At 45.4% G+C, this 24807-nt stretch overlaps 8 non-coding genes across 8 annotated transcripts; 4 read left to right on the top strand and 4 right to left on the bottom strand.

Moving 5' to 3' along the window:
* The first annotated feature begins 1161 nt into the window (after positions 1-1161).
* trnav-aac (transfer RNA valine (anticodon AAC)) lies at positions 1162-1234 on the top strand. Its single transcript has one exon. It is a non-coding gene; the product is annotated as a tRNA-Val (tRNA).
* A 574-nt stretch (positions 1235-1808) lies between these two features.
* trnaq-uug (transfer RNA glutamine (anticodon UUG)) lies at positions 1809-1880 on the bottom strand. Its single transcript has one exon. It is a non-coding gene; the product is annotated as a tRNA-Gln (tRNA).
* Positions 1881-2081: 201 nt separating this feature from the next.
* On the top strand, positions 2082-2153 carry trnae-uuc (transfer RNA glutamic acid (anticodon UUC)). The gene has a single exon. It is a non-coding gene; the product is annotated as a tRNA-Glu (tRNA).
* Positions 2154-10408: 8255 nt separating this feature from the next.
* LOC148632658 (U4 spliceosomal RNA) lies at positions 10409-10550 on the bottom strand. Its single transcript, XR_015934257.1, has one exon. It is a non-coding gene; the product is annotated as a U4 spliceosomal RNA (small nuclear RNA).
* Positions 10551-11951: 1401 nt separating this feature from the next.
* trnas-acu (transfer RNA serine (anticodon ACU)) lies at positions 11952-12033 on the bottom strand. The gene has a single exon. It is a non-coding gene; the product is annotated as a tRNA-Ser (tRNA).
* Positions 12034-12412: 379 nt separating this feature from the next.
* trnak-cuu (transfer RNA lysine (anticodon CUU)) lies at positions 12413-12486 on the top strand. The gene has a single exon. It is a non-coding gene; the product is annotated as a tRNA-Lys (tRNA).
* A 2608-nt stretch (positions 12487-15094) lies between these two features.
* trnar-ccu (transfer RNA arginine (anticodon CCU)) lies at positions 15095-15167 on the top strand. The gene has a single exon. It is a non-coding gene; the product is annotated as a tRNA-Arg (tRNA).
* An 8125-nt stretch (positions 15168-23292) lies between these two features.
* trnas-cga (transfer RNA serine (anticodon CGA)) lies at positions 23293-23374 on the bottom strand. Its single transcript has one exon. It is a non-coding gene; the product is annotated as a tRNA-Ser (tRNA).
* Positions 23375-24807: the final 1433 nt, after the last annotated feature.

Raw genomic sequence — 24807 nt, 5'->3', positions numbered from 1 at the left:
CGACCCAGCGTGCTGGAAGGCGACGCGTGCTGTGATTCCTTTACGGAGCAGAAATGACAACCGAGGAGCCGAGAGATCATTTCAGCATTTCGCGTCTGAACGGAAAACACAAACGACCAACTCGGAATGACTTGCTTTGGACGCTTTTCAAAGCGTTCTTTGTGCACGACAACTGCGCCGCCTAGCAGATACAAATGGGTTGTACAACTTTGAAGTAGCAAATGGAAGAGGGCTAAGCCTCCTCTCTTTTAGCCCAGGTTCGATCTGTCTCCCAGAATCACCAGGGCGCACGCACACACACACACCCGTGCCATTGAAGTACTCTGCTTCATTTCTAAGGGCAACTCAACATTCACTCCTACCCCGAGTGCAGAAAAGACAGCGTCTGCAGCAACAGCAGCTCAGGTCTCTGCACAGGAGCTAAGCTGCCCCCATCTCCTCTGCTCTGCGGCTCCTACGGAGTGGAGTCCTGCCTGGAGCCGTGTTTGCAGGCGGCGGCTCCCCGCACCCTGTCTGTGCGTCGTGTCCAAGAGCTCCTGGGAGGAAGAGAGAGCCCTCCGACTCGGGGGCTTTTCCACGGTCTGTGTGAGGAGGGGCGGGTGTGTCCAGCAGCTTATCGAGCGGAAGCCTGGGGCGGCGGAGAGCTGTGATCGTGCAGACCTTGAGGTGTCACCTCTTTGTCTGCTTTCCCGCCCTCCCTCCGCCCAAGCTCTGCTCCAAAGTAGCCCGGCAACCCCTCACACCTGCACGTGTCACAACCTAAGGTGTGGTCATGAGACACCCATGGGGTGTTGTTCTGTTCTTGCTAATTGTTTCCTGCCCGTCGCAGACAGGAGTCCATGCGAGGAAGATGCGCTGGACAGAGCTCAGAGGGCGCACCTGGGTGGCTTTCCTTCTGAGTGACGTTCCTGCAACACTCTCCCGCTACTCTTGGTGCGCTCATGCCGCAACACAGGAAGGCTGGAGCAGGTGGCTGTGGGCTCTGTGCACCGCCGAAATAGCTCAGCTGGGAGAGCGTTAGACTGAAGATCTAAAGATCCCGGGTTTCGGTGTTTTCTTTCATCGCGCCCTTTGTTCCTCTCTCCAGCGCCCCCTGCCTAAAGTGACGCGTCCCTTTCTCAGCCCGAAACGCAAGCGAGACACCAGCAGCAGTCCCTGCAGGTTTCCGTGGTGTAGCGGCTATCACGTTCGCCTAACACGCGAAAGGTCCCCGGTTCGAGACCGGGCGGAAACAGCCTCGTTTTGCACGCTCCTGTACTTCACAGAGGTATTGAGCGACCGGTCATTTGTTCCCAATGTATTTCCGGTGCCTTCATGCACTCTTGTACCAAACGCACGTTCCTTCTGTATGCAGAGCCGATCATTTGCAATTGGGCTGTGCCGACAGATCAGGACGAGCTCTGTCAACTCAATAGCAGCGCAGGACCTGCAAGAACAACAGAAAGATTAGCATCCAGCGGGGGCTTCTTAGTGAGCCCAAGATCTCATCAAGAATCGGCTCCAGCAACAGGGCTGGGCGCATTGTTCCATTCTCCGACCACTCTCGGTGTAAACAAGTCCCTCCTGGTCTCTGCTTGAATTGCACTTTCCTGCGTTTGCTTTGGTGTAAATGGCTTCCCCTGCATGGGCGAATGTGAAGAAGATCCTTAGTAAGTCATTGAAGAAACCCGAGAAGAGGTCGGAGTGGTCTCTGTCGTTCATCAACGATCCAGTCAGGCAGTACTCCTCTGTAAAGCGCCGTTCGTTCACATCAATTGGCTTTTTTTTGCCTTCATTCGTGCAAGTAGTAAAAGCAGACGCCCCTATTCTGCCGTGACCCGGATTCGAACCGGGGTTGTTGTGGCCAAAACACAAAGTACTGACCACTATACGATCACGGCGAGTTACCGATACACACGTGGCAGGGCGGAAAAGGCTGTGCTCTTTTCGTGTGACATAATTCGGGAAAGTCCTGACGTTGCATTTCAACTGAGCCCCAGTATACATCGACCCTTCGACACTCTGAGTGACAACTCTCTTGCGTGTTTTCTCATATTTATGTCGTTTGCTTGCATGATGCCCGGAACAGCAGGGTTGTGCACTCCCATATGGTCTAGCGGTTAGGATTCCTGGTTTTCACCCAGGCGGCCCGGGTTCGACTCCCGGTATGGGAACGTGTCAATTTTGCCTCCTGCTTTCCAAAAGATCAGCACCGTGTACGAAGGAGCCGCGTTAAAACTACTCAACGTGCAAAACGTGCGAGAAGAGGGGGCGCTTGTTTCCAGCCGAAACTTCTCTCGTGTGAGACGAGCTGACCATCGCTGCAGGAGGTGGGAGGGTCACTCTGGTAGACAGGGCTGACCTTCGGCAATAGGATTTATACTCTCCAAGATGATATTTGCACTTTCTGGAGAGGCGATTTTCTCCACTTCAGTAGCCCAATTTCGTCGATTGCGTGGAGAGGGCTGTAGAATGTGGTGCCGTCTTTCCTGCTCCGTCCATGACAGGCGTGCTGGTCTCTGGAGAGAGAGCACGGTCCATCAGCGCACCCCAATAAAGGCACTGGAAGCAGCTGAATCGCATTGGCGAAGCTCAGCGCTGGGCCGCTGGGCACATCTGACCACAGTTTCCGTAGTGTAGTAGTTATCACGTTCGCCTCACACGCGAAAGATCCCCGGATCGAAACCGGGCGGAAACAGACCAGACTTCTTCTGTCGCCACGCACAAAAGGGGATTGGGGATTCGCCTAGTGCTGTGATCGAACAGACCCACTCACCTCTTAGTGTGGCGGGATCTGCACAGTGCATGTCGCAGCGCATCCTGCTTTCACTTCAATGCGCGTCCTGATGTACCCCGGTCTCCCGCGTGACAGGTGGGGACAGGTGACAGGTCCACGTGACAGGTCCTATACTAACGAGGAAGACATCGCTCTCTCCGACCCCCGGCATCGTGTCCCGACCCACAGTGCTGGAAGCCGACTCGTGCTGTGATTCCTTTACGGAGCAGAAATGACAACCGAGGAGCCGAGAGATCATTTCAGCATTTCGCGTCTGAACGGAAAACACAAACGACCAACTCGGAATGATTTGCCTTTGACGCTTAGCAAAGCGTTCTTTGTGCATCGAACAGACCCACTCACCTCTTAGTGTGGCGGGATCTGCACAGTGCATGTCGCAGCGCTCCCTGCTTTCACTTCAATGTGCTTCCTGATGTCGAGTCGTGTGCCGTGCGGAGGCTCTGAAAGCGAGAGCAATGAAAAGGTGCACGACACTGTGAAATAAACATTAATAAACGCATATATAACGTCGAAAACACATCTAACACTAGGAGTATACAGCACTCTGCACAGTGTACGAAGTAAATTATTTTCGCAGTAATTAATTATATTTACTATATTTATTATACACGTGTAAATTAATTACTGCGAAAATAATTTACTTCGTACACTGTGCAGAGTGCCGTATACTCCTAGTGTTAGATGTGTTTTCGACGTTATATATGCATTTATTAATGTCGTCGATTTTACGGTTGCAATTCGACGTTGATTATACGTCGAGGCGACGTATATATACGTATAGCCGTATTTTCGCCGTGAATATACGTATATTCGACGAATCAATGCCCACAGCTTGGCATACAAGGGTTTTGCGGAGGGGTCTTGCCACCTGCCTGAAAAAAAAACAGTAAAATGTTTGAGTGCCTATAGAGTTTCTATTTTTATTTTCTTGAGAAAAGTTGATACCATTTCCTGGAAACCCCGTCCCCCATCAGTGCGCGGTGCCCGGGGAAAAATCTGTAGGGGGGCGTCTGAAATTCTGAGCGGGGGTGATATTTCGGTTGAAACGGAGCTGTACGGTGCAGCTACCCAAATGAAATCTCGCAGCTATGCCATTAATTAGTGCTTTATGATAGAAGATATCGACTAGCAATCTGGTATTTGCGATGAAGTTCAGTTTCACATTTTTCGTCACTCTCACTGGAGAGTATTGCCTGGAGCGAAAAGTACCATAAGCGTTCATTTTTGCAGCTACATGGACGTTCTGAATCGTTAAGAAAAAATGTTGTAAAACCAACAGAAAGCACAGACTGCTATAACTAGTCCTAGTTATATAACGATTTTAAGTATAATGATAAACTACTGCAAGGAATCGGTCCACCTGAGCAAACAGGATCGTAATGTTGACACTCAATAACGACACTGATATGTGCAGTTCCTGGACGGATAGCCCTCCTGCCCATCAAACAGACTGAGTGACTGTTCGTGTCATTTAGTGTTGTCTGACCATTGACAAAGTACAACTATTTTTTCAGGGCGCAAATTAAGTTATTTAATAACGTGGATTAAATAACTGGATGGCGTGGATTTTTGTCTTAAAGGAAACAGAAGTAGGAGATATATATATGTATGTATGTTTTTGGTGTTTTCCTTGTTTGTGAAATACATATACACACGCACGACACTAACATAAACACACCTCATAATAAAAGAGCAAAGCATTAAGTAGCAGGATTTAAAGGACGTTGAGACCCGAGAATCGCCCTGATTGAGCTCAGTGTGTAAGTCCACCCTGGAGCAAAAGCAGCGATGCTGGCATTCTGGGCATGGTGAATTACTGATCAAGAAAGGGGGTTTTCGAGGTCTCGTTCCTTACCTGTGAACAGTGTGGTGTAAGTCCTCTCTAAAGTCTCTGAGAGGCATTTAGATCTGGAGGTAACAGACGCCCTTGGCTGAATGAGTGCAGGAATGCACAGGTTTTTCAAGTGAAAGCATCCCCTTACTGTATGAGCTGTTACCTCACACACGACAAAAGTAAAAGAGACCGAACATGTGTACTAACTGATGGTTTGAGAAAGTGGTGGAAGGGTCCGTTTATATATCGGAAAAGTGTAAGTTGAAGGAAAAGAAGGAGAAAAATATGGGAAAAGCTGAGTTTGTCAGAGGGAGTCTGGGGCGAAGACACCTGTAAAATAAGCATATGCGTATTGATTGGCAAAAGCACAAGCATGTAGCTCCCACCCTGGTGCACGGCCGGCACCAGTGGTGGAAGATACATGAGAAAAAAAAGAAATTGGGATGTGACTTCTTAAGTGTGTTTACGGGGAAAACAAAAACCCGGAAGAAAAGATACTTTACTCGCTACGAAAGAGTATAAACAAAAGCGAAAAGAGGCAGTGCAGGAGAATCAGAAACTAAAAGAAGAATTAATTCCTGGTCGCACTGCACTAGTTAATGTGTTATATCCTGCTCTCCCATAGGGGAACAGACAGGCAGGAAATGAAAATAATTGGGATCAATTCCCACAGTGACCATATGGAGACGGGGGGTCTGGGTGGGATGACACCTGGTACGAGTGTGATAGAGACAGAACAGGAACTCCCTTCTTAAACAGAGGGTGCCTGCAGACCTGTACTCTCACCCTAAGTGGGAGAGGGCCTGATGTAGCGGGGGCTGGCGCTGTTGATGACAGCGTCACTCTAAGTGTCTCGCACCCCATCGAGGGGGTCCGTACTCGCACCTACCTTCCCTGATTCCCCCATACGATCAAATCCAAAACCGGAAGATATTGACTGGTGGGCTAAAGTACCGCACCCAAAATTAGGAATGCAGCGAACCTGGAGTGCACTTCAGGAATTAAAAGGATTCATGTAGAAGTAAAACAAGAATACAGCACATTGTAGTACGAAGAGAAAAATATATTCTCGATGTGTATGTGTGTTTTATGAATTTGTGTGCCGGCATGTATGTGTGTAACTGTGAGTTTTTGTATACTAAATGACGGTGTGAGTGTGTTTAGCCAGCGGGACTGGCTAGAGACGTAACTAAAGAGACTTGATGAAAATCAACTTAAGGAGATTGGAAAATATAAGAGCGTCTGAAACGTATAAGTACAGTACAGGTGGACGTAAAAGTAGTTAGATAAACAGTGTTTGTATTTTTATACAATTAGTTGCAATAGTGAAAACAATTTGGGTTTATTCGAATGTCTCAGACATGCTGAAACGCTGTAGGTTTAGAATCGAGACTGGGGAGAATAACGTCTTGTGAGAAGATCTGTTTACCTAACGATTAGATCCTGTAAATCCCTTGTAGCCTACCTAAGTCTGTCCCAGTCCAGTGGATTAAAATGTACTGTTAATGGAGTGTTGGTTTCTCTGTTAGGGGATACTGGAGCACTACTGTCATGCTTGTTTCACTCCTCTGTTCAACAGTGTGCTATAGAGTAATGTATATGGGGAGATGGCAGGAGGCCACAGGAGTATTGGGGCACCAAGTTTTACTTGCTGAGTACCAGATTTTAATGGGTGGTTTTATCCCAGATCTATTGGGTTGGAATATTATGCATTACAAAGAATGACTATCCAGAACAGGGTATCACGTGGCTTCAACTGACTGTGATCACTCAGTATGTTGATGGTATTCTGAGTGCTTCCCCTGACGAGGAAACCCACAAGTCTGAGTTGCTTCAGCTTTAGAGTGTCTAATATTAAGCAGTTATGATAAGGCCCTTTTGTGTCGAGCATTGTGTGATTTTAACAGGGCCAGGGTGCAATATTTTTACGGGGTGAGCACAACTTTTAACAGATCTGCTTAAGGGGGGAGTGCAGTACAAGGACAAGATTGCCTTGGTACCAGCAGCAAAAGCCGCCTGTAATAATTTGAAACAAGCTCTCTTACAGGTGCTGAGACTGGGGTTTCCTCAGATGGATCAACCATTCTTTGTATGTAAGTGTGGACAAAGGGTTCTGGGCAGCTGTGCTGACGCAGGAGCATGGAGGTAGGCACTATTATACCATTCGATACTGTAGCCAAAGGGTGGGGGACGGTGAAAATTGAAGAAAATGTAATACTGTTTACTGATGGGTCCTCTCTGATGCATGAGGGAGAACAGAGAACAGGCTGAGCCGTTACAACAGAATTCGAGGTGCTAACAATCGGAAAATGCCCCTCCACTGCCTCAGCACAGCAAGCCAGTTAAGAGCACTGATGGAAGATTGTAAAAAGAAAGATGTTAAAAGGTTACTGTATATGTATATAATGTATGTATTTGTTGCATGTAGGCCACAATTCTGGATGGCTATGGAGAAATAAGATTCTCTCACAACAGCAGGGACTCCAGTTAAGAATACTGGGCTTGTCTCTGAACTGATTTGTAGTTTTACAGCTGCCGACAGAAGCAGCTTGAGTAAGGTGTCAATAACACAATAAATAAAGAATTCCAGTAACTCAAGGTAACAACCATGCAGATGCAGATGCCAGACGAGCGGCACTGGGAGGGCGGGAGTCTGAGACCCCTGTGAAACCTCTACTGGGGAAAAGGGAGAATTCAGGTTGAGGCCTTTAATAGATGTTTAATAGTGGTTAGAACAAATGTGTAAAGAATGTGGGGTTGTATGATGATGTGATGTGGGCTGGCACATACCCAAGTGTATGATAAAGATGATCCCGTGGTACGGACTGCCCTGCCCCTTGGATACTGATCTAGGGGCAGACTACACTGGGAAGGTGTGCCAGGCTGTAATTGCCTCACTAGGGGTAAGTTGGAAGTCACATTGCCCCCATCACCCACAGTCTGAAAGACCAACTAAGGAAATATCAACTGAAGGGACACCGTGGGTAGATGCTCTACCTGCAGTCCTGTGCGGTTTGCGGGCTGGAGCAAATGGAACTGTGAGACTGAGCCCATTTGAGATCATCACGGGCAGCCAAAGAAACTCCCTGGAGGCCAAGTTTGGCTAACGCACTGATGAATTTACTAACTCTCTATTACAGTATTGTAGGTTTGTTAACTGAAGCGGTGCACAGGGCTTGTGAACAGGTGCCGGACGCTTGGGGACCTCCAGCAGAGGGGAGACACGACCGGATACCTGGCGAGTGGGTGTAGGTGAAGAAGAGATACCCTGCCAGACGTTGCAATCCTGCTGGGAGGGACCATATCAAGTGCCACTAACTACTGATTGTGCCATCTGAGTGACAGGATGAGATCGCTGGATCCGCGCATCGCACTTTCACCGACCCACGGCACCAGAGACTGAGTGAACAGAAAGAAGGATGTTGTTACCGTTTCTGTGTCTGATGCTTCCTAAGACCAACAGTGTGCTTGTTAGGCCTGAGGAGCATTACTGGGGATATGGTATCAATACATTCCAGATGTTGGCATATCTATTCAGCCAAAAAATTATAATCGGAGTTGGGTCAATATTGCTGTTCCAAGATCCTGACGATAGATCTCCACATGGCTGAGGTCTGCGTTTGGGTCCTGGGGTAGGACTTTATGTATTTGTAGGATTAGGATTGTTTTATGTGTAAAATTGTAACTATCACTTGTACAAAAACATCAATAACACCTTGTTGTAACCGTGGAACGCACAATGTCATGGTAATGCATGCCTGTACATCTAAAAAGGAAAGATCTGCCCTGACATTGTATTTGTAAAAATAGACAGTCCTGATGTATGCCATATTTTATAAGGGGGGAATGAAGTAAGAGACAAGATGTTAAAAGGGTTAATAACTTAAGTCAGTTCTGCCTGAATATTAGACTTCTAAGCAACAGGGGTTTATGGCAGGAAAAGGGGTTAACTAATAAGGATTCCAGATGCGAGCAAGGAACCCCCTGGGGGTATAATCTTAAACTGACCATTTAGCAAGGGCCTCTTAACTGGCCAAATACCATGACCCCCCACCCCCTTACAATAACATCGAATGACGTCTGAAGCAGCAAGCAAGGACTATATAACCTAAAAGTTTGTACCGGCACATCGAACAATACTTCGGTTTTGTTGTTTCTTGCGGGAAACAAGACTTTGGCTTTATTGTTCCTTGCATGCAATAAACTCATCTGTTTTACTTCATCTCGGGATCAAGAACCTTATTCCTTCTGTTACAACAGGGCTTTTTCACGCAGTTTCATGGTTCTTGTAACCCAAATCCTACACTGGCCTGAAGTGCCCCCCCATTTCACAGCATTTGTCAGCTGATTTAAAATGTACCTAAAGGAGAAGCATTATTGAAGACCATCAATTACCAAGAGCTTTTGTCAAAGGTTTTGGTGGTCATTTTTAATTTTTAATGACCACAGAGCGCTGTGACCTCGGTTTTACATCTCATCCAAAAGACAGCGCCCTTTTACAACACAGCGTCTCCGTCACTATGCTGGGGAATTGGGACCCGCACAGACCTCAGGGTGAGCGCCCCCACGCCGGCACCATTAACACCGCTTCCAGCTGGAAGCTTTGTTTTTCCCTGTAGCTCACCCTCATCCGGGTACTAACCTGGCTCACACCTGCTTAGCTTCAATGGGTTTTCAGTTGCGAGTTGCAAGGGGATGCAAGTGATGGAGCCGCTCGCTGCAAAACCCACTGCATTGGCCGGGAATCGAACCCGAGCCTCCCGCGTGGCAGGCGAGAAATCTACCACTGAACCACCAATGCTCGGTGCCTTGGCTTTCAAAAAAGACGCTTTTTTGGTGCTCTGTGCAAAAAGCGTCGACATGCATCCAGCTGTTAAATGCCATTCGCGGACGCTGAAGAATTTATTTCCAAGGCAGCGGGTACAAGCGATTTGGTGTTTTAAAACCACTAGGAACAGCAAAGAGGCGCGCTTTTTTGCTTGCGCCGGAACACAACGACAGGAGGTGGACAACGTAGTTGGCAGAATTCGGAGCTACGCGGGGAGAACCCAATGGATTTCTAGTTCATCGCCTTAACCACTCGGCCACGACTACAGCAAGCCCCACCGCCGCTGCGTTCTTGCTACAATCTTACCAGGATCGCGGGGCGCCGGCGGAAGCCTATTTCAAAGTCGTTCTCCGTTTCAAAAAAACATTTCCAAAATACAAGCCTTGCAGACAGACACGCCTCAGAGGACTTAAGGGTGGCTTCATGTCGGAATGATAAAGTCTCCCCGTCCGGACATGAAAATGCCACTTTGTTACACACAAAAAAAGAATCAACAACAGAGAAATGCCCACAAGCACTTGAAAAGCCGCACCACGCCGCACTTGAAATAGCTCTTACATTAGTGGTAGACGCAGGAATCGCCTTTTTATTTACGCTCTTATCAAACTGTCAAAGGTTTGCTTTGCGAACGCTGCAGGACATCGCACAATCTCTTTTGAACGGGGACAAACGATTTCTTATGGGGCGCAGTAGGTACAGACGTTTAAAAAGCTCCACTCATGCCGACGATGCAGCATGAAGAAGCGAAACCTAACGTTTGACAAACAAAAGCCGGGCGCCGCTACGAGCAATATGAAATCAAACTGACAGCACACGGCGTTTCGCGCTGACTCAAAAGTGATCTCGACAGTCGCTGTTCTTTGCATAACGCCGAAAGAGCTAAAGAGCGTTTTTGTTGAGACGTAACAAGCTCGTTTCTTTCTACCATGATGTCACCATGACAAAATCTGTCTTTAAACACCTTGCTCAGTCTCTGACGAGACTGTCAAAAATTGCTTTCACCGATTGTATTGCAAACCGGCGGAAGCGGGGTATTGGCAAAAGTTTTCAACTAGCAATAATCGCGCCTCGGCTAAACCTCACAGGCTATGATACTGCCACTGCGCAAAACTGACGGTTGCCAGGCAACCGCGGGGATCCTATGGAAATCGTTATCGATCGTCTCATGGCATGTCGTTGCTGTGACGCTTCATATTTGTCGTCTTCTTCTTCTTCTAGCTTGAGGTTTTGAAGAATTTCATGACAGACAAGGGCTCAGTCGGGAACAAAGGGCGTTGTGAGAAAACCGTTGCTTAGTTTCAGCAGCAGAAATACAACCCTTTAAATACAAGATGACAGAACAATGACGAAGGGCATGCCGGGAGGAACTCATGCACTATAGAGGAAAGGGGGCGGGCACGTACAGTTCACATTCAAGCCACAAGTACTCTTCTCGGATTTTGCACTAACAAATCCTAACGTCTTGAAAGCATTGCAGCATGTTTGTGTCCCACTTCCCGTGGCTGCAGGACGACTGACACGAACGGACAAACACAATCTGTGGCGTTTAGCGTGACATAGTCTTGCAGGCATCGTGCTGTCTCACTGCAATACTATACCGCTGGAGGAAACAGTCCATCTGGTAATCAAATACAGCCTGGACAATAGGCTTGTATAGTGGTGTAAGCAAGATAAGGTTGTGATCTGATCTGCCAAGGGGGGGAAGGGCTGTGGAACTATATGCATCCTTAGCATTGGCATATAATAAGTCCAGTGTTTTGTTTCCCCCATCATTAATCGTTGCGCCTCTGTGAAAGGAAAGCTCTTGGGCAGTCTTTGAAACAGCTCGGATGAAACACTTGCTTCCATGTGCATCTGGAGCCCACTTCTTATTTTCACTTCACGCCACCCAAAGCATTTCTAAAACAGGAGATTCGCGTTTGGGAATGCTCCCTGCCCTACAAATAAAACAGGTCTACGGGTCTGAAACCGGCTCCACGGAAAACAGTTCTGTTGCGCTTTTGATCAAAGGGAGATTCGCTGTTCTTACTTTTTGATGACATAACACCCAAAGGGGCTTCTTTGGAGCTGGATTCCAACCAGCATCCTAAAGTTTCTTGGCGGTATCCTTTACAGTCCTCTGTTCAGTCGACAAGGGACAGAAGGGGGCAGCTTTCCTCACACATACAGTGCAATGTACTGTAGTGTTCCCCTTCATTGAATTCGCAGTTCTGCATCAGACCTCTAACTCGTTACATTAGCTTGGATTTAAGCCACGAAGCAGGCTTCTACTGTCTCTCGAGAGACTGTCAAAAATCGCTTTCTCCGTTTGTGCTGCAAGTAAGTGAAAACACAGTCTCAACCCAGAGCCACTTGGCAGCAGCGGCACGTAAATACTGTTACTGCCACTGCTCGATACCGACGTTAGCCTACTATACCATGTTCAGCCACCGCTAGAAAATGTAAGGCTCTAGTACTGGAGCAAACAGAAGGAGGGCCAACGTCGGACAGGCACACGTGTCAGACATAGAGAGCGACGAGGATGGGATTCAAACCCATGCGTGCAGAGCACAATGAATTAGTAGTCCATCGCCTTAACCACACGGCCACCTCATCAACGAAACTGGGCTGTTCAGACATGGGTTGGCGCGCTCCAGATGATCTTTTTCTTTTTTTTCCCTCGTACTCGAGGGTCCTTTTCCTGTTCCACATGTGATTTCAACATTTTCCTTGGGAGATGTCAAGCCAGCAAGCCACTGCTGTGGTTCAGTGGCCAGTGTGGAGTTCAGTGGCCCTGTTGTACACAGAAAGCACATTGAGCTCCTTGGACATGAAAAGTTCTAGATAAAAGCCATTTGTCATCCTTTCTCTTGGTGTCAATGTTGCTATTGTATGTAAAGGTGGCAACTTGCTCAGCGAGCAGGCGGAGCACACACCGAATGCAGATGTGTCTGAGTGGTGTGTCCAAGTGGCTGCAAAAGGACAACACTACCGGGGCGCCGTGGCTTAGTTGGTTAAAGCGCTTGTTTCTTAAACAGAAAGTCCTGGGTCCGAATCCCAGTGGTGCCTTCTTTGTTCTGTCTTCTCGAACAGAACTGGTCCTTACAGACAACCGCCTACGGCTAGACTTAATTAAATGCAAGTATTCATTTCCTGTCTTTAACGCGACTTGTTTTTCTTAAAATGGATGGAACTTGCAAAACATGAAATACAAACATTGCTAATCAGCGCTAGCGGCTGGCAAAAAAAAAGAAGTCAGCAATGTTTTTTTTCTTTAACCTTAACCCTGCTAATGGAGAAGAGTTAAACGACCGAGTCTATGCAGCTTAAACGGTGCTCACGTCGGATTCTTAGCTGAAAGGGTGGTAAATCACGCTCACCCCAGTCCTTAATCTTTTAAAAGGATACAAAATTGAACCTAGTCGCCACATCACATACATCCTGTTCAACGATAAAAAGGTGACATCTATCCTAGATCCAGAGTAAATCCCACGTTGAGGGCATATTTTTTTCCACTTTACCATGAGTCGGGCTCAGCTGCACAGTGCGAGAGAGGACAGGTGACAGGGGAGTCACACGCTGGCGGCTGAATGTCCCTGACAATGTACTGTTAGTTTTAATTGAAGAACGGCATTTGTGTTCAAATATACCAGACAAGTTTATGTAACTGCTCATGCGACACTCAGTTGTAATTAGTCAAGAAATAAAGTCGAACAACAGCTGCGGGTTTGATTCTGAACGTATGAGATTGCAGCGCCTTTTACTTCCATTGACAAATGATAGAGATTCGAAGAGAGATCCTTCAGACCAGCAAGCAAACCCACGGCTATTTCGGTTTTCTATCTAGGCAACGTTGGTGTCTGCAATAGCATACATGAAAGCGTGATGCAATTTCTGTGGCTACATTTGTTGCACGTCATGCACAGTAAGAGTGTTTCTAACACCAAATAAAAAGTCAACAATTAGCGATCACGCCTTCTCCTCAGTTAACCCACTGAAACCCTTGCTGTTAACAGTTCTTTACTGCGTGCTTTACCAGCACCTACATATCGTGTCGGTTCTTTCAGCTTTATTCATTAGGTTTTCAAAGGCATAAGTAGAGCACCAGAGGTGCGAACGCAAAATGCGTGGTTATCTGAAGAATTGCTTTCCACGGCAGCGGGTCCAAACGATTTCGCGTTGTTATAGTACCAGGAAAGGAGAAGCGGCACTTCGCCTCTGCCGCGCAGGCACAAGGCGACGTGCGGCAGACGCCGGAGTCGGCAGGTTTCGAACCTGCGCGGGGAAGCCCCAACGCATTTCGAGCCCATCACCTTAACCACTCGAGCACGACAAATGCGAGCTCAATGCCGCCGCATTCCTCCTATAATCAAACACGGACTGCGAGGTGGCTGCGGAAACCTTTTTAAAGTTGGTCTTCGTTAAAAAAAATACCTTTCACAAGATTCGTGCCGGCAGACAGACACGCCTCAGAGGGTTTAAGGCTGGCTTCACGTTCAAATGGTAAAGTCCCCCAGTCCGGATGTCAAAATGCAACTTTGGCAGACAGAAAAAACATCAACAAACCAAAAATGTGGACAAGGATTTTACAAGCTGCACCACACTGCACTTTCAAAAGCATTTACATTCGTGTTAGACGCAGGAATTGCCTTTGATTTGCGCGCTTACGAACGCCATGGAAAACGAAACAAAACTAAAGCCCTCAGCTCCTGCACTTGATTATAATCCCGTTACGTGTCGAAGCAGGAATTTACGTCATCCTACCACTGCAACACGGGGAATAGAGGGAAATGAGCACAAGCTACGAATTGTCTCTAATCAGTCCCTACAGTTGTAAGACGCCTGGAAGCGTGCACCCCCATCATTAATCTTTGCGCATCTGTGCAAGGTAAACTCTGGAGCAGTCTCTAAACGGCTCAAAGGAAACACGTGATTGATTCCATGTGCATCTGGGGTTCATTTCTTATTTACATTTAATTCAAGGGAAAGGCTTGGGTCAGTTTCAGACGGCCTCCAACAGCGAGATTCAAGCGCCCCACCTTCAGCCCAATCTGCGCCGCCAGAACGCCAACGGCTCCTCTGGTCTCCGGGGTGCGGTTGTGACCCCGTAACCTAAAGTGTTGGTGGCAGACAAATGGAGACTAACAGGTGATGTCCTAGGACATGACTACATTGTGACACTCGGTGGGGATGGTGACCATTGCTTGGAAAAGAGTGCGAGGCCCCTTTAGAAAAACATTTTGTTAACAGGCATTCTGCCTCAGCCTAAACACCTATAGCTTGCAAAGCGCATGCTATTAGACAGGCACCTCTGCAAGACCTTAAGAGTCTCTTAAACTAGTGATAGTAAGGTGTTCCCAATGGGCGATGTTTGGCTTTCAAATCATCTCTCTGTGGAAGCGCCGCGATGCAACTGTTTAAGGCTTAGAAGCAGCTGACTGTTTCACTACCTAGCTGATTACTGTCAGTCAGGGAGCTCAGAGGTGAAAAGCCTGTCTGAGAGACAATTCGCCGTCGATCAGTTCAATATGTTCCGTACCAGCTCGGCGCACCTGAGATCATCTTGGTAGCTGTGTAGCTCAGATGAGTGAGAGCGTGTGTGTGTGTACCACCGTGATTGGATGCCGGTCCTTCTCAGGTCACAGTAAACCTTCTGCTGCCTAACTTTCCCCAGTGTGCCCCAGTGGCCTAATGGATAAGGCACTGGCCTCCTAAGCCAGGGATTGTGGGTTCGAGTCCCATCTGGGGTGCTCCTGTCCCATTTTGAGCGTACAAATGTCCTTGTGATTTGCAAAGCTGCAACCCCACCTTACTCAGTGAGCGTCTCTGCTTTTCTCTCACATACAGTTGGGAGAAAAACTTTTGTAAACAGCCCTTCGGAATGATGTGGATTTCTGCATGAATGGCTCCTAACATGTGATCTTATCTTTATCTAAGTCATAATAATTAATAAAGAGAGTCTGATTTAACAAACAACACGCCCAACATTTGACATTGCTGTTTCTTTATTGACCAAATGGTTTAAACAATCAAGGTCATTGATGGAAAAAGTACGTGAACCCTTATATTAAGGAGCTAGTGGAACCTCCTTTATGACAAAAACCTCAACCCCTACTTTCTGTAGCGGCTGGTCAGACCTGAGCAGCGGTTAGGAGGTATTTTGGCCTATTCCTCTATGAAAAACTGTTTCAGTCATGTATATTTTTGGGATGTCTTGCGCTGAACGGCCTGCTTCAGATCACGCCACAGTACTTCAATGGGATTGGGGTCAGGACTCTTACTTGGCCATCCCAAAATACGGAATTTCTTCTGTTTCAGCCACTCTGTTGTTGATGTACTCCTTTGTTTTTGTCATGCTGCATGACCCAGCGTCTTTCGAGTTTTAGATCACAGGCAGACACCCTGACATTCTGCTGTAGATTTTCCTGATACATCTTGGAATTCATCGGTCCCTCGATGATTGCAAGCCGTACAGCCTCCGCCATGCTTCCCAGGTGGGATGAGGTTTTGGAGTTGGTATGCAGTGTTTTGTTATCTCCAAACATAACGCTGTGCACATTTACCAACAAGTTCAACTTTTGTCACGTCTGTCCACAGAACATTGTTCCAGGAGTTGCTGTGGAACATCCATGTGGTCTTTAGCAAACTTGAGAGGGGCAGTGGTGGTTTTTTTTGGGGGGAGAGCAGTGGTTTCCTCCATGGTGACCTCGCATGATCACCACTCCTGTTCAGATTTCTTCTTGTGGTGGACTCATAAACACAGACATAAGACAAAGTCAACCACCTGTTCGCTAGATCCCATCCCCACTCAGCTAGTCAAAGATTCCCTCGAAGGACTGGCAGGACCTATAATTAGTATGATGAATGCATCGCTTGCATCAGGCGTTGTACCTGATCAATTTAAGGTAGCGGTTGTTAGACCGCTCCTTAAAAAGTCAAATTTGGATCCACAAGCTCTTAACAACTACAGGCCTGTCTCAAAGGTCCCATTTCAATCTAAAAGTCTTGGGAGAATAGTTGTTGCCCAACGTCAATCGTATCTGGATTCAAATAATATACTTGAGAAATTTCAGTCTGGTTTCTGAAACTGCATTAACAAGAGTCGTAAATGATATTCTCTTAGCTACTGATGCGGGGAATGCAACAGTGCTTGTGCTTCTAGATCTTAGAGCTGCCTTTGACACGGTTGACCTCTCTGTTTTGTTACACAGGCTTGAGTTTGAGGTTGGCTTATCTGGAACCGTCCTTCAGTGGTTTACTTCACATTTTACTCATCGTTTTCATTATGTTCAAATATCTAATAATTGTACTGCTTCATCAATGTCACCAGTTCAATTTGGGGTACCAGAAGATCAGTGCTGGGACCAATATTGCTCTCTCTCTCTACATGCTGCTGCTAGGTAGGATAATCCGAAAAAATAATATGAACTTTCATTCATATGCTGATTGCACTCAAATAAACATTTTGTTTACACCAAACGACAGCTCTTCTATTATCACTTTAGTTAAATGCATTAATGAAGGAAATACTTGGATGTGTGAAAACTTTTTGTTACTCAACTCTGAGAAAACTGAGGATCTGTTGATCGGAGGCAACAATACTGATAGGACTACTATAACTTCAGCACTTAACTCAGAGGATTTAAACATTTGCCTCAAAGAGACAGCACGTTACCTAGGCGGCATATTAGACACAAGGTTCTTAACAACTTGCATTGTTAAGTGCCTTGGGAAGCCCTTGTTGTGAAAGGCGCTATATAGAAATACATTGATTTGAACTGAATTGACAATGTAAAATGTTGTGTGTGTTGTTTGTTAAACAAGACTGTCTTTATTTATAAAAAAATAAAAGGAATTTGCTAGGAATGCAAACGTTAGGTTGCGCTTCTTCATGCTGCATCGTCGGCATGAGTGGAGCTTTTTAAACGTCTGTACTTACTGCGCCCCATAAGAAATCGTTTGTCCCCGTTCAAAAGCGATTGTGCGATGTCCTGCAGTGTTCGCAAAGCAAACCTTTGACAGTTTGAAAAGAGGAATTTATTCTGCTTCCTGTGCGTGCGTGCAGTAGTTACAAAGTTGAACGTCTTTACATGATCTGCTGCAGTTTTCAGTGGGCGGGCTTTGTCAGATGGCTTGGAAAAACGCACTGTGTTTCGGCTCGGGAAACATCATGAGAAGTGTCCTGCATGTTTTCTGTGTATAGCTGTCTTTTAACGCATACAGAATTCATTCGAAATCATTGGATTCTCCAATTAACAAGGGTCCCTTAAAGGATGAGTCAAAGTAACGTCTAATCGGATTAGTTTCCTTAGAGCTGGTTCAGAGTTTGCTCAAGAGTTTACCTTTCACAGATGCGCAAAGAAGAATGTTGGGGGTGCACGCTTCAAGGTGCCTTACAGCTGTAGGGAGTGATTCGAGACGATTCGTGGCGTGTGCTCGTTCCCATATACCATACGCCCCGGGGTGCAGTGCTAGGATGACGTACAATACCGCTTGGGCACGTAACGGCGTTATATGCAAATGCGGGACGTGAGGGTTTTCGTTTGTTCGTTTTGTTTTGCTCTGCTTTGCTTTGTTTCATGGTCAAGAGGCGTAAGGTAAGTCGTAATCCAGGGAGAACACTGGTGGCAAACAGTCCGAGGTGAGAGGCGAGGTCCAAAGTCGAAAAGGCAGAAGGGGAGTCCAATATCCAGAATAAACGAGGTAATGGAAAAAACGCCAGGTAGAGCTCTCAAGGAGTAGACTCAATACCAGCGGGAAGCAGGTAAAGATGGTAAAAATAGCACTGCGTACCGTACGGTGGAGTGTGTGCAGGTGGGTTAACTCGTGCGGCGGCGTTTGTTAATAATCACCCACTGCTGGTGCTGATTAGATCGCTTAAGAGTTGGTCTTAACTGCCTGGCGGTCATGACAAGCTCCTCTTTAAGCTGTGGTTTAGTTTTGCATTCATGTGTTTCTAGAGCAGTTATTTATGGGGGTGGGTGGGTCTTTCACAGAGGCTCAGGACAAATCCCCTGCATGAAAGTCTACTGTGTGCGTTCAAACAGGTCAAGAGCCAGGCAGGAGGACAATGGACAGAAGCAGCAACGAACTAAAAATAAAAGAACGAATATGAAAAAGCCACCATCTTTTTCTTTTTGACATTTTCCGACTTTCATGCAAGCCAGGACAAAGTTGCTCGTAGCTACTTGTGGATTCAAATACTCTATCGAGTGCTTTGATGAGTTTTTGCAATTTGATTGTCGTCCTGTCAGCCTGTTTCTGTTTTTTTTTTTCAATCTAGTGATGGAAAGTAAGAGGGAAATGATGGAGCAATCAATAACTGCTCCGGAAAAATGGCAGAAAGAAATGGCCCGTCACTAAGGACATTTGTGAAGCAGAGGAGTGACATCACCACAAAGGCGACTTATTCTGCTGATCGTTTTGGTGAATAATGATTGAGGCGCGTTAAGAGAAAGGTAGCTGCGTCAGCATGCTTAGGCTGCAAAGGATAAAGCAAAGGTTTACTCCATGCTGAAAAGAGAAGAAAAGAAGCACAACGTTTCGGCTGTGGAGCCTTCTGCTCCATCTTCTTTAGCGATGGTGATGATGTTTACATTGGAAAAACTGAGACACGCATACTGGAGGGGCTTGAACCACCAACTGTTCAGTTAACAGCCAAATGTACTAACCGATTGCACCTGACGGTCTTTTGTGCTCCCTACATTTGCAGGTTTATGGTCAAAGAAAACAATCGTTTGCGCTTCTTGTAGCCAGCAATATTTTTTCACTGACAACCAAGAAATTGATTTCATCTTTCACAAAATGTATGGATTTCTTCAAAAACAAGTTATTCCAGAAAGGAAATGAATTCTTGCATTAAACTGAACAAAGCTGTACATGTTTGTCTGAAATGATACATTTGGCACAACAAGACACGGAGAGAGGCACAGCTGGTATTCAGACCCAGGATCGCCTGCTTACTAGGCGGGCACTTTAAGCCACTAGGGAGCACCGCACTTTTACAGACACTTGGACACATCTGCGCTCGGTGTGCACTTAACATAATCTCTGAGCCCGTTGCCTCTTTCCCGTTTAATAGCAGAACTGACGCCAAGAGAAATGATGAGAAATGGCATTTATCGGGCACTTTTCATGTCCAAGGAGCTCAATGCCCTTGACACCTCCCCAAGGCGACAGAGCTGTGCATTCTTTGGCGACACCATTTTTTCTTTTGTTTAATTTCTATACTTATTGGTAGAATAAAAACGATATGTCATGTACTGTAAGGTAAATGTCTCTTTTCATGGGGAAAGCTAGCACCAGCAAATGTTGTGTTTAGAAGAAGTGATTTAACATGACACGTGACCTAATTTACCGGAGCAAAAGCTCACCCAGCAAGCCCTGCTTTACTTCTACAGGAGAGAAGTACTGTAGAGTCTGCAAGATGTTCAGCTGGGTAGCTATGTCAGCATGCCTCGGCTGCAAAGGAACAAGTAATAGGTTTATTGCATGCTGAAAAGAGAAGAACGGAAACACAGCGTTTCAGCTGTGAGGTCTTCTCACACCTGAAGAAGCCTCACACCTGTAAAAGGCTCCATGGTTTTCTTTCTTCTCTTTTCAACATGGAATACACCTATTGTCTGCAAGATGTGACAATTTCATGGTGTTTTGGAAGAAAACCTTTTTCTTTGAATTCAAAATCAATCGGAATTTCAGCACGACACATCAACACTTTTTCTGTTTTAAGGAGATGATATTTTAAACCTGATAAAAATAGTAGGAAACACAAGTTTCTTGCTGTGAAAATTTAGATGGGGAAGTGTACTACTAGTAGCAGTGTAGAGCTCTCTGTGGTGGAGTCCAAGCGCATGTTCTATGGGCCAGTGGCGTAATGGATAATGCGCCTGACTTCGGATCAGAAGATTGTAGGTCTGAGTCCTGCCTGGCTCGTGAGGCTTTTAAACCTCTCAGGTTCCTCGGTAACAGGTTGCCGTCATGTATATGAACTATAGAAAAGCATTTGCCACAACCCATAAATTAGCACGCAAGTGCGGGCTAGTTAACACAGAACTGTATGGAGATCATCTCCAGCTCCGAGCTCAATTGCAATGAAAAAACATGCAGAACAGAACTGGAGAGCAGCTGAATTTGTGCTCAGTAGGGTGGGGAGGACTCAGCATTGCTATTGTTCTAATTGGCATGAACTGCAGGGGATCTGAATCAGAACATGTCAGTTAGTTCGATCATTGCGTCAATATGTAGGCCACGTTAATACAGAATTATTACTTTGTCTGTCTCGTCTTTGTATATAGGTGAATGTCCCTGACAATTTCATGTTAGTTTTTAAGAACGACATTGGTGCTAATATATACATATATAGCATATAAGGAACACGTAAACGTTTAGTCCATGCTGAAAAGATAAGAAAATCGCCACAACGTTTCATCTTGGAATAAATCTTTACTTGTTGTTTTGCAGCCTACCCATTCTGACCTAACTCCTCCCTTGAAATTCCCTAACAGATAAGGGTACGTAACGGCTCATGCGATGCTCAGTTGCAATTTGTCCCAAAACAAACAAGAACAGCAGCTGAGGGTTTGAGTTTGAACATGCACTGTATTAAAGCAGCTTTTATTTCCATTGATAAATGCTAGATATTCCTACAGAGATTCTCCAGGTGAGTAAGCGATTCCTGTTTCTGTTTCTATTTCTGTTTCATATATATATACAGTATATATATATATGTTACATGTGTCTCTGCAATAGTATAAATGTGTTATACACTATCAGGGGCTGCTTTTTTGTGCACCTCATCTACAACAAGGGTTTTTTTCATTTATGTTTGTGGACCTTCACCATTTGAGGAAGTGAGTTAGATAAGAAAGTTACAGGTATGGTGAGCAATGACTGACAAAGGCACGTACTGCGTATTCCTTACAGAAGAGTAAGCAATTTGTTCTAAAAAACACCAGCTAAAGTCAAACATCGTTAGCAATCTTATTACTTAAATAGAATTAACATCAATAAACTGTAAGGTGCTGGTACATGCGAGTAGATTTGATCTTCTATTAAACAAAAATGCAATTACAGCTCTAAAAAGGTCAACCTAGACTTCTGTAACAGATCTGTTCAGGTCATCGCTGTTCCTCTGACCTTGTGAGTCTTTGGAATTTTAAAAGTGTATTTTGCTTGCCTTTCATGTGGTCTGTGTACAAGTCACTGTGGCGTATGCGGTCCTACACAGCCTTGCTATAGACGTGACGAGCCTCCGCTATGTTGCAATGGAGAACAGGTTCAGTATGGAGCTGCCGAGAAAATTCAGCTGGAAAGCTCGTTGCAGAAAAGCATCGTTATCCGCGTCCAGCTGGAAAGCGTCACTCGTGGGTGCTGAAGAATCGATTTCCAAGGCAGTGGGTCTAGGCGATTTAGAGTGTTAAAGGTCCCAGCGAAAACAAAACAGCGCTGGTCCTTTTTCATGCACGCACGAGAGCAAATGCAAAGGACACCATAGTCGGCAGGATTTGAACCTGAGCAGGGAGACCCAAACAGATTTAAAGTTTGTTGCCTTAACCACTTGGCCACGATTACAGTGAATATGCCAGCTGTTGGCTTCTTGCTACAATCGAACAGGGAGTGCGAGGCGGCGGCGGCAACTTTTTTCAAGTTCGCTCTCCGTTTAAGAAACCTTTTACGCCATACGTGTAAGCAGACACACACCTCAGAGTACTTAAGGGTGGCTTCAAGTTGGAATGATAAAGTCTCCCCGTTCGGACATGAAAATAGAACTTTCTTAGACAGAAAGAAATCAACAACGGAGACATGTGGACGACGATTTCAGTCACTGCACTTTGAATAGCATTTTTACTCGAGTTACAGGAGATGCACGAATGGCCCTTGACCTACGCTCTTACGAATGCCTTGGAACATTCAAAGAGAACAGCCCTCAAGTCATGCGGTTTATTATAATGCTGTTGCGTGTCGAGGCAGTATTTGACTCCGTCCTACCGTTGAGACACGGGGCGTACTGTAAATGAACTGCACCTGACAGCTTTAGAAAAACACCTGGGCTCAGTACGGTGCTGAGAGCTCAGCGTTGCTGTTGTTCTAATTAGCACGCACTGCATCGGCTATGACCCGAACTTTTCAATTATTCCGATCAGTAAGTCAACACGTAGTCCACATGAAAGGTAGAAATATTCTCTTGTCTGTCTCTTGTTTTTATAGAACTGAATGTCCCTGACAATGTACTGTTAGTTTTAATTGAAGAACGGCATCTGTGTTCAAATATACCAGACAAGTTTACGTAACTGCTCATGCAACACTCAGTTGTAATTAGTCAAGAAATAAAGTCGAACAACAGCTGCGAGTTTGATTCTGAACGTATGAGATTGCAGCGCCTTTTACTTCCATTGACAAATGATAGATATTCGAAGAGAAATCCTTCAGACCAGCAAGCAAACCCACGGCTATTTCGGTTTTCTATCTAGGCAACGTTGGTGTCTGCAATAGCATACATGAAAGGGTGATGCAATTTCTGTGGCTACATTTGTTGCACGTCATGCACAGTAAGAGTGTTTCTAACACCAAATAAAAAGTCAACAATTAGCGATCACGCCTTCTCCTCAGTTAACCCACTGAAACCTTGCTGTTAACAGTTCTTTACTGCGTGCTTTACGAGCACCTACATATTGTGTCGGTTCTTTCAGCTTTATTCATTAGGTTTTCAAAGGCATAAGTAGAGCACCAGAGGTGCGAACACAAAGTGTGTGGTTACCTGAAGAATTGATTTCCATGGCAGCGGGGACAAGCGATTTAGCGTTTTTATAGCACGAGGAAAGGAGAAGCGGCACTACGCCTTTTCAGCGAAGGCACAAAGCGACGTGCGGCAGACGCCGTAGTCGGCAGGATTCGAACCTGCGCGGGGAGTCCCCAATGGATTTCGAGTCCATCGCCTTAACCACTCGGCCACGACTACAGCGAGTTCGCCGCTACCGCATTCCTCCTATAATCTAACACGGAGTGCGAGGTGGCTGCGGAAACTTTTTCAAAGTCGCTCTCCGTTAAAAAAAAAAATACCTTTCACAAAATACGTGCCGGCAGACAGACACGCCTCAGAGGGTTTAAGGTTGGCTTCACGTTCAAATGATAAAGTCTCCCCGTCCAGATGTCAAAATGCAACTTTGGCAGACAGAAAAAACATCAACAAACCACAAATGTGGACAAGGATTTTACAAGCTGCACCACACTGCACTTTCAAAAGCATTTACATTCGTGTTAGACGCAGGAATTGCCTTTGATTTGCGCGCTTACGAACGCCATAGAAAACGAAACAAAACTAAAGCCTTCAGCTCTTGCATTTGATTATAATGCCGTTACGTGTCGAAGCAGTAATTTACGTCATCCCACCACTGCAACACGGGGAATAGAGGGAAATGAGCACAAGGTGAGATATTTTTAATCTGTAAGGCTTCTGTAGTTTCTTTTTGAAATCATTGTTACAACATATTATGTAAAAGCATGTTGAAAAGAATCTACCTGCATTCCAGCGGCCCTGAGCAAGAGGCCGCTGTCCAGGAGGAAGAGATGCCAGAGGCTGCTCTAGAAACTGAAACAGAAGCGGATAAGGAAGGGGAAGATGTGAGCTCTGAAGAACTCTATCAGCAGTAAGACTTTTTATTTTTCAGATGTATCTATTTTTTACTAAAATTCTATTTGTCTTATAGGTATAAAATGTTTAAACCGGTGTTTTATATCCTTACAGGCCCTGAGTAGTTAAAAAGTATCAGCAGGCCGGAAGAGAGTGGCCCAAGCTGGACTCTATAGAAAGCACTCCCTGGATGCTCCTCTCCTGATTGGATTCAAACAGTACCTTACCAAGGATCTGGGAGTGGCAAATTATTCTCAGGAGGTATTTATTTTTTAAAGGCATTAAAAATTAAGCAATGGTATCTTCATTGTAAATGTTTTTGTTTCTTAGCTTAAAATTCACCCATGTGAAATGATGTCAGCCATAAACATCATGACTCTATATTTCCTACCTGAATCTATTCTACTTAAATTATTACATTATACACAATTTGAGTTCATTTTAAAAAGTAAAAGGTAATGAAAGGAATGCATTTTCATAAGAAAGATAATACCGATATGCATGTGATAATCTTCCTTATATCATGTAGTGCGTCATTTGGACACTTTGTGGGCTTGAAATACAAAGAAAATCATGTTCTATGGTACAAGATAAATACCAAACTTAAGCTTTTATTTTAATTAGATTTGTTTATAAAGCATAAGCAATCATTTATTACATCGCTTCTTGAATTTAATCTTTTGACAAGAGGTAAGACTTCTATTTTACATTTAAACCCATGTTTAGCTGTGTTTTTTAGATTTAACTGAACCAATTTCTGT

The sequence above is a fragment of the Lepisosteus platostomus genome, unplaced genomic scaffold (genome assembly GCF_059453375.1).
Source record: "Lepisosteus platostomus isolate fLepPlt1 unplaced genomic scaffold, fLepPlt1.hap1 Scaffold_60_H1, whole genome shotgun sequence".
Classification (NCBI taxonomy): Eukaryota; Metazoa; Chordata; class Actinopteri; order Semionotiformes; family Lepisosteidae; genus Lepisosteus; species Lepisosteus platostomus.
This window is presented reverse-complemented; position numbering and strand designations above follow the sequence as displayed.